Raw genomic sequence first — 10,237 nt, 5'->3', positions numbered from 1 at the left:
GGCTGTTTCTCTTCAATTTGAGTGGTGCCACATCAGCAAATGAAGGTCTTGAAAGCTTTCTCTTTTCCATATGAGTAAGGTTGGTTTTACTCAGATGTGGCTGCTCTTTCCCAGTCCTATTTGGAGAGCCTTTTAGCCTAAACAGACTATTACTAAAGGTGTGCGGTATTTTACCAAACAGTGTTTCTTTGCTATTCATAAGGTTTTCACTGTTCAATTCTTTGAGAAGTGGATGGCCTCTTCCTTCTTCCTAGTCTGTCTCAGTCTACAAGCTGGGCTGTTACCTGTGCACCAGGTGAATCACGCTGGGTTTTAAACACCAGAGGCTCAGCCTCAAAATTCAAGTCTACATGTCACCACAGTAGGACAAACCGACAGACAAGTTTGTCTTGCTGTTGGAGGCCTCTCGTATCACCCCCACCTGGTTCCCTGTGGCTGACTGTACCACTGTCTGGTTTCCTGGCTTTTAATCCCCTTTCTCCTGCTTTTCTTCCCTGCTGTTTTGTATGTCCCTGAATTGTCCTTGGGGCTGACTGCTCCTCTGTCCGGTATCCGGGCTTTTATCCCCTTTCTCCTGCTCTCCGGTCCTGATCCTTTTGGTGGGCCTGAGTTTCCTCTCCTCAACTAATCCCTTTGGCTGACTGCTCTTCTCTTTGGCTTCCTGGCTTTTAATTCCCTTTCTCCTGCTCTTCCCGCTTGCTACTTCGGGCGTCCTTGTGTTGTCTCTCCTCACCTGTAACCCTGGGGTTGACTGCTCTTCTGTCCGGGTTCCTGGCTTTTTATCCCCTTTTTCCTGTTATTCCAGCCTGCTACTCTGGGCGGGCCTGAGTTGCCTCTCCTCACCTAATCCCTTCAGCTGACTGCTCTTCTGTCTGTTTTCCTGGCTTTTAATCCCCTTTCTCCCGCTCTTCCTACTTGCTACTTTGGGCTTCCCTGAGTTGTCTCTCCTCACCTGTAACCCTGGGGCTGAATAAAGGTATATGTCATAATTTGGAGGCTCTGTCAGGTGCAAACAGTTAATTATTAGCATACACAATTGTTAACCAAAAATTTGGAGTTTTGAGTTCACCTAGAGCCACCAGGAACTCTGGTAGCATAGTGCCTAAGGTACTTGACTGCTAACCAGGAGGCTGGTGGTTCAAACCCACCAGCCACTCCTCAGAAGGAAGGTTGGGCAATCCTACTTCTGTAGTGATAACTGCCTCGGGAACCCAAGAAGGGGTCGCTAGGAGTCGGGGCCAACTCGATGGCAAATAACAACAACAACAGAGCCACCTCAGAAGAAAGACCTGGTAATCTATACCCAGTCAATGATGGGAAGGCCTATGGAGCACAGTTCTATCCTAAGCCAACATGATGCCACCATGAGTTTGAGTCTACTTGAAGCCACCTATTAAGCTTTTTTTATAGATGATGCTCCATAAATAATTGCCTTCATGGAGTGGTTTTCACTTATTTTGAAAAAATAAAATAAATAAATAAATAAAGAGGAATGAAGGGAAACCCTAATATCATGACAACACACTGCTTTCTTCAGAGAAAGGTGTTGTTATTCAAAAAAAAAAAAAAAAGGAAATGGAATGAAACTTTCTTCTTACCATGTTACAAAATGGTATTAAAACAAAGAAATGAAGATCATTCAAAATGTTAAAAGAACTGAACGAAAACTTGAACATAAAACAAATCTTCAGCATTCTGCAGTAGACAGTATTTTGATTGCTTCTCCAAGAAGAGTCCCAAACATGGTTTTTCAGCTAACAAGTTAATTGGAAGAATTCTTTCAAGAAAATACGTCATGTTTTGATGAGTATTTTGAAGATTAGGCAAGGTTAAAGAAACTAGCTTATCTATCATATATTATTACATAACCCAGTTGAACTAGGATCTACAAGGCCCTGCCTTGGCATTGAAAGGAAATTGAATCTGTGGAAAAATCATGTGGCAAAATGGCATGTTCAAGTGTTTCCACAGCTGTATGGTCTAGGAGCTCTGGTAGTGTAGTGCCTAAGTCACTTGACTGCTAACCAGAAGCCTGGTGGTTCAAACCCACCAGCCACTCCTCAGAAGGAAGGTTGGGCAATCTACTGTGATAGTGATACTGCCTCAGAAATTCAAGGAGGGGTCATTATGAGTTGGGTCCCACTGGATGGCAAATAACAACAACAACATGGACTTGAGAGGGAGAAAAACTCTCAGAATGTCCTAAGACTTATTTTTAAAATGCCTAGAAGAAATACAAATGCAAATCGAAGAGTATTTCCCCTCCTTTTCAACACCAGTAGATGTCTGAATGAGAGACCTTCTGCCTGAATCTAGGGATTTGACTTTAGAAAAGGGGATGAACTTCATGAGGTACAGATTAATCATTCATTCAAGATGGTATTTGCAGATCTTCCCTGAGACAATATCTGAATTTCCGTGAAAAGCAAAAAGAAGAAAGTCAAAGTCACTGTTGTTGAGTCAGTTTGACTCATAGTGACCCCTCCTTGGGTTTCCGAGGCAGTATCACTACAGAAGGGAATTGGCCAATATTGCTTCTGAGGAGTGGCTTGTGCGTTTGAACCACCAGATTTCTGATGAGCAGTCAAATTAATTAATAGGAAAGTGATAACCATTTTGAGGCACTTTCCACATCTTATGTAAGTGAACAAGCTTTTTTTATTGTTTATCAAGAATCATGAAAATATAAATCATCTCATTTCAATTGAAATGACATTTGTGTGTATTTAGTTCAAGGTTGAACCCAATTAAATGTTTGTATACAAAAAGAATGGACAAGTTTCAGAATAAAGAAATGCATTTCATTTTTTATTTTAGTTTAAACATAACATTTTCAATGCATACATAGTCCTGTGAAAGACTCACCATGTATATAATAATTTTGTAACTACTAGATCTCTATTTGAGCTTGAAAATATCACTTAGGATAACAATACTGTTTTGACAGTCTTACATAAAATTTTGTTTTAGGCTATGTTTAAATTCAATTTGCTTTGACTTATGGTTTTGTAGCTAAACTATTCAACATGATCAAGAATATTATGGTGTAAATAGAATTGATTAAAATCAGTTTATACATTTTATTTAAATTAGCTTTACCAAGTCTATCTTTAAAATATTAGATCCTATTTTGATTTAAGCTGGCTATTGAACAGAAATGTGTTATATGTGCGTTATACATTTTTAGCATATATGAAAAGGGAAAAAAATGTTAATATTTTAAAAAATAATTTTAATGGCTAAATGCCCAGTTATTATTTTAAGTAGAAAAAAATATTCTTGCATATATCATTTACACTTACTATTAACATTTTTTATTGTAGAAATTTGTGATATGATATTTAGCCATAGTCAGTATAAGGAAAAAAGAATATAAATAGCCAAACAAAATACAGGCATATGAGTTGAACATTTACCTCAAGTAAATAAACTCTTTGGAGAGAGCAATCATGGGAGAAAGAAGGGCTGCTTATGCATAGAGAGACAGCTCAGGGGGCAGGAGTCCATGGAGGGATGGACACAGGGAAGAGGTAACTATGGGGAGGAAGTGGGAGGGGAGCTGTTGCATTGTGGTAACTGTGGTCAATGACATGAGACAAAGTATATGTGAACTAATATATGGAAGGTGAATTTGCTCTGTAAATCGTCACCCAAATTACAATTAAAAAAAAAAAAGAATATAAATACAATAGAAGTTGTCTCTGTCTATATTCCTGACTTCTACTGCAATTGATATCCCCTGTGGGAAAGGGGAAGAAAACATACAGAGTAGCTAATAAATTGGCCAAAATAAACAGATCCACAGGAAGAAAAAATATACATATATTGTCTTCACAAAAGCACATCAGCAATTATTATTGTATTATGATCTCTCCAATTTACTGATCACTCTAATGTATGTAGAAATAATAATTTTATGCAAAGATTTTCTTTAGATACAAGTTTACAGAGCAGTTTGTTTTACATTCAACATTACCATGACATGTACATTTAGTTTCATTCCCCATTTACCATCCCCAACCCTAACCCAGTCTCCTCCCCTCCCTGCGGAATAATCCTCCCACCCCCTGGGCCCCTCACTGTTATGCATTCCTGTGTGTCCTGCATTTCCTCTAGGCCAATGTTGCCCCTCTGGTGCCCCATGGTTGACACATTTCCATAGAGTATGTGGGTGCATCACCCTGGGTTGAGTGGTCTGCATGTACATCTAGTTTACTATTGGGCTGAGAGCCAGATCCTGGGAGTAAATTTTATTCTTTTATTTTTTTTTTTTTAATTGTAATTTGGAAGAAAATTTACAGAGCAAATTCATTTTCCATACACTTTTTTTCATAACATTGATTGGAATCCCCATAATGTAACAACTCTCTTCCTCTCTGTAGTTACCTTTTCCCTGTGTCCTTTTTCCTATGCATTCTTACTTTCTGAGCTATCTCCCTATGCAAATATTTCCCTTCTGATCTCCGCTGGTTGATTGTTCTAAGGAGTGTACCTACCTGGTGTAAATGTTCACCTCGTACACCTGTCTATTATTTGGCTGGAAGCCACAGGAATTTAGTTTAATTATAGGCCTGAAGGGTGACTACAGGCCAGTCTCTGGGGTTTCACCAATCTCTATCAGACCAATAAACCTGATCTTTATTTATGATTTTGAATTTTGTTCCGTATTTTTCACCCGCTCTATCTAGGATTTCCTGCACTGATACTTTTGCCAGTGGTTGACAGTGGCAGTCATACACCATCTGATTCTTCTTTTCTCAGGGTTATGGAGGCTGAGGTTTGCATGATCTACTACACTGTGGACTAATTGTTTCCATGTGTCTTTGATTTTCTTCATTCCCCTTTGCTCCAGAAAAGGAGAGACAAATTATTACATCTAGATGGCCACTTGCAAGCTTTTAATACCTCAGTTGTTACTTACCAAATTAGGATGTAGAAAAATATTTTTGTGTAATAGGTTATGACAGTTGAGCTCGATGTCCCCCACAACCATGGTCTCAAGCCCAGAGGCCCAAAAACTGAATCCCTCAAGGTGGTTGGCTATGTCTCATTTATCATAACTTTGCCACAGTTCTACTTATATGGACATTCTTATAGCATATACAAATGTGTATGTAGAAATATCATCTGCCATAATTATATATAGTCATGGGTATTATCCCTTTTACCTAGACATACCTGATCATTCAGCTTACCTAACTATGTATCTGCTTGTAATGTTTGTTACTACTATAATCCAATATTGTGTATGTAAAAATATTTATCGTTGTTGTCTGAAACTTGTGCACTTCTCTGTGTCTTTCTTTTCCTTAGTGTTATTGTGTTGGTCACTCACTTTTGGTATATTGCCTTTCCCTTCTCCCAAATGAACACTTGTCTCCTTCCCCATCCCCATCAATGGTAACCAACAAAGAAATTTCCTTTCCATATGTAAACCATTCTTCAACTTTTTACAATAGTGGATTAATACAATATTTGTCCTTCTGTGATTAATTTATTAAACTCAGCACAGTGTCTTTCAAATTCATTCGTTATGAGGTCTTTTGTGGATTCCATATTATTCTTTAGTATTGCATAGATGCAAATAACACAAATATGAAATGAAGTGCATGACATCACAACAGAACTAACCAAAATAAAAAGGATAATATTTTGGGTTTTGGTACTCCAACAAATCGGAAAACCTAGAAGAAGTGGATAGATTTCAAGCAACACACTTCTTAAATAAACTAACACAGACCGAGATAGAAAATTTGAACAGACACATAACAAAAGAAGGAACTGAAAAGGTCATGAAAACATTATTGAAAAAAAAGTCTGGACTTAGACGGTTCCACTGGAGAATATTACCAAACATTCAGAGAAGATGTGACTCCAATCTTATTAAAAACATTACAGAACATAGAAAATTATAGAATCCTCCCAAATTCATTTTATGAAGCAAGTATAAACCTGAGAGCAAACCAGGAAAAGTCATCACTAAAAAGGAAAACTAAGACCAGTATCCCTCATGAAAATAGACACAAAAATCTTCAACAAAATCCTAGTGAATATGCTCCAAAAACATGTCTAAATAAATAAATAAATACATACATACATACATAATGACTAAATGGGATTCATACCTGGTACATAAGGATGGTTCAATACCAGAAAAACAATCAATGTAATCTATCATATAAGTAAAATAAAGGGAAAGAACCACATAATCATACCAATCTATGCAGACAAGGCATCTGATAAAATCCAACATCCATTCCTGATAAAAACTCTCAGAAAAAATAGAAGGAAAATTCCTCAACAAATTAAAGGGTATATATGCAAAACCACCAGACAACATTATTCTCAATGGAGAGAGACTGAAGCCATTCCCCTTGCAAATGGGTACCAGACAAGGATGCCGTCTGTCAACACTTCTATTCAACATTGTATTGGAAGTCCTGGTCAGGGCAATAAAGCAAGAAAAGGAAATAAAAGAAAGGGGATTTCTTAGGCTTTCTTCATTTTGTTTCAGTCTTTTTTTCAGATTGACCCCTTAACAAAGTAGTATTGAATTATTTATCTTCAACCTCACTAATTCTTCTTCCATTAATTTGCTTCTATCGTGTTGCCTATTCAATATGCTATCTATTTTGAAATCTTAGTATTAATATTCTGGATTTCTATTTGTTGTTTATGTATTGTTTCTTATTTCTCATTTATGTTGTCAGTTTTTCTTGCATTGTTCTAAATTTTTCTAGAGTTTTGTCTGTGTTTTTAATTTTGTCAGTGTTTTCCGTGTTCTGTCTCAATCCATTGAGGGTACCTAAATATAACTCTTAATCTAGGAATTCCAATGATGCTTCTTCCTCAGGGATGTTTTCTGGGTCTGTCACTTGTTGCCATGTTTCCACTACTTTATCTTGTTTCTTTGTGTGCACTGGGATGGTTAGTTGTCTCTGAGACATTATAATGTCATTGTATTTATAAGTAATTGGTGACTATATTTTGGTGTTATTTGCCCTAGATTTTTTTTCTTTATTTTGTTTTGATATATCTGAGTGCATAGGGCTACTATGCTCCTCTATCACTAGTTGGCAGCACTTTGGCAATCAGCACCCATCTCCTGGTGGGTGTGATAGAAAATGAGAATGTGTTCACAGATCTCTATAAGCTCTCCATGTTGAGGGTCTGTTGGGCTGGTATTGGTCATTGTCTATCATGAGTCAGTTGGTACAGAAGCAAGTGGAGGTCCTCACCCAGTGAGTGGGGCTGCAGGAGGTGCAGGGATGGTTGGGTTGGGTGGGCGCAGTTGCTGTCTCCCACTCAGGTAGACAAAAATAAATAAATAATTAAATAAATAAATAAAATCAAGTTAGCAAAAATATGAACCACATAAACAGTAACAATCACAAAAGAGGAAAACAATAAATGAATAGAAAATTTTAAAAACAGACAAAAGAAAAATAAAGAAAAAAAATCACAATATTTGGTGAAAGGGGAGTAATATAAAAGAGTAAGAGAAGAACTATAATAAAGAAAAATGAGAAAATTGAAAAAAGATAAACCAAGCAAAGGAAGAACCAAAAGAAGAAAAGAAAGAATAAGGAAGAAACCAGGAAAAGGAAGGGGGGAAAAAAAAAAAGAAAAAAGAGAGAAAAGAAATAAAGAAAGGAGGAAGAGAAATAGAATAATTTAAACATAAAGAAAAACAGAATTGGGGTGGTGCAGGTTACCCAAGTTCTTCCAGGGCCCATAGATTGGGATGGAACTCTGACTGGTGCAGAAAGTGGGTGGAGGTGGGTGATGGCCACATGTCTATTCCTCAAGAGTAACAAGGGGAATAGAGCAAATTTCTAGTCATCAGCCTCCAATGTGGTTGCCTGTGCTACTCCTGTGCAAGTGGGGTGTATTCTTAGGCTGCTGCCTGACTGGAATGCTGGATACAAATATTCAAAATAGCTGTACCCTAAGGAGAGCACACAGTACACAACTGTTTACCTTCTTACTCATTATTTTCCTTTCTAGTTATCAGCCACCAGTGCAGTTGCCCAAACAATCCTTGGAAAGCAGAGCCAATTCTTAGATTCCTGTCTGGATCAGAACAGTACTTCTAAATGTTCAAATTTATTGTGCTGTCTGGACAGTCAACTGTTCACAGCTCCTTTTGTGCCTTATTCACTGTTTACCTGCAGGTTTTTATGCTAGTTGGTATTTAATTCACTTCTTTATCCTTCCCTTTAAGATTATCTTCTGTATCTGTTTAAAATGGGAGCTCTGGTAGCATAGTGGCTAAGACACTTGCCTGCTAACCAGACGGCTGGTGGTTCAAACCCACCAGCCACTCCTCGGAAGGAAGGTTGGGCAATCCTACTTCCGTAGTGATACTGCCTCGGAAACCCAAGGAGGGGTCGCTATGAGTCAGGTTTGACTCAACGGCAAACAACAACAACAACAACAATCTGTTTAAATTGGTTTCTCATTTCCTTGTTGCAGAAGGTCTCTGTAGCTTGTCCCTCTAGTCCTCCATCTTGCCAGAAGTCTTATGGTGAGATTATCTAATAGCCAAAACAAATACTTAAAAGCTTTCTCAAGAGTAAAGACATTGCAGAACTCTAAAATTTATTTTGTTCTCTAGTTATTTATGATTAAAAAAAGAAATAAAATGGAAATATTACTACAAATCTTCACTTCTTTTTTTTTTTAAAAAACACAATCTTGAAGAGCAATATTTCTGAAAACATGATCAATATAGATAAACAAATTGTGGAATGGTTAATTTTAAATATTGAAAAATATATAAGTAGAATATCTTAATATAAATAGATATGCTTTATAAGAAATGGATTTTAAACAACTTTATGTGTAAGACTTGCTAACAAGTCATTATCCTATACTATTTTAGTGAGAAAGAGATCATCAGGTCTCACATAAATAAAAATAATTCATAATCTCACTTATTAAAAATAAATAATAGCTTAGTAGGGAGGGGTCTATACTGAGATGGGGACAACAGTAGTGGAAGCAGATCATGCTCTCTTTTAGAAAAACCTTGTAATTGAAGTGACAGATGGCTCCTGGGTTGGACTGATAACAAAAGTAAAAATCCCAAAATATAAGGATAGTAAAATCAAAGTAATTTGTGTTTGTGAATTCCAAACATGAGGCATCCATTCCTTATGGAATGAATCTGCTTAATGGAATAAACTTTGGAAGGCCCATCAAAATTCAGTTTATATCAGGAAGTAGCCAGCCTCTCAGGATGTCAATATGTCATATTTCCAGCTTTGTACTTGGAATTCAACCCCTAATCCCACTACCACATCTCCTAGTGGCCGTTACACAAGGACTACAGATAACATGACTCCATCAGCACAATTTAGACAATTTAGAGATAATTTTCTTCTCCCCAAAAATTTCAGAGACAAGCAAGAATGAACAATGCTTTAAAACATATATAATATTGTGGGAAATTTGTTTCTGCACAGCTAGATCAAACGAGATTTTCCCTGACTGTTCAGTCATATAGTAATTATTTTAACCAATATTCTAGCTCCCAGTGACACCAAGAAAAATCATCATTACTGTGAAAAGTCAGACAGAATTCTCATTCCTATGTAGCAGATACACATTATAGACTTGAACAATGTACTAAAAACAGATCTGACCATCATTACAGAGAAAGCAGAAATTTATTTTATGAAGATAGTAATCATGATGTCAGAGCCATGACTATGCTAATAGAATAGACAATGGTAGAGATAGCAAATGACACTCATTTCTATACTAACACATACTGAAGGAACATTATTATTATTTTATTTATTTTCTTTTTATAGGGTCCTTTCAGGCCCTTTTAAGTAAATTGGTTTGGAAAAGTTTTGTTGAAAAATTGTATAGAGGAGCATCGCAAGTTGTTACATCTCTTTCTTTCCCTCTCTTTAAAAAAAAAAAAAAAAAAAAAAACCTCACTGTTTAATACACAAATGAAAAGAATTTTGGTTCTAGTTTTTTATATTTATAATCTTTCTTCTCATGATATTATAAAGGGAAAAGGGTTATATGTAGAAGAAAGTTTGTCATAATTCTTAATCACTTTAGACAGTTTGGGAAAAGGGTGAACTACATAATTTGGTTTCATTATAAAGCAAATATTTTAGCTATTCATAATCGTTTGGTATTGAAAGAAATTTCTTGTTAGTAAATCAGATTTTGATGTGTATAATACACACACACACACACACATATAAATATATGT

At 36.5% G+C, this 10,237-nt stretch overlaps 1 pseudogene; it reads left to right on the top strand.

The window, feature by feature from the left end:
* The window catches only part of LOC103211861, a 20,248-nt pseudogene extending 10,497 nt beyond the window's left edge, over window positions 1-9,751 (top strand).
* Window positions 9,752-10,237: the final 486 nt, after the last annotated feature.

This window comes from Orycteropus afer, unplaced genomic scaffold, assembly GCF_000298275.1.
Source record: "Orycteropus afer afer isolate SDZICR_OR568_19922 unplaced genomic scaffold, OryAfe1.0 scaffold00806, whole genome shotgun sequence".
Taxonomy (NCBI): Eukaryota; Metazoa; Chordata; class Mammalia; order Tubulidentata; family Orycteropodidae; genus Orycteropus; species Orycteropus afer.
The sequence above is the reverse complement of the archived record's forward strand: the minus strand, read 5'-3'. Positions and strand labels throughout refer to the sequence as shown.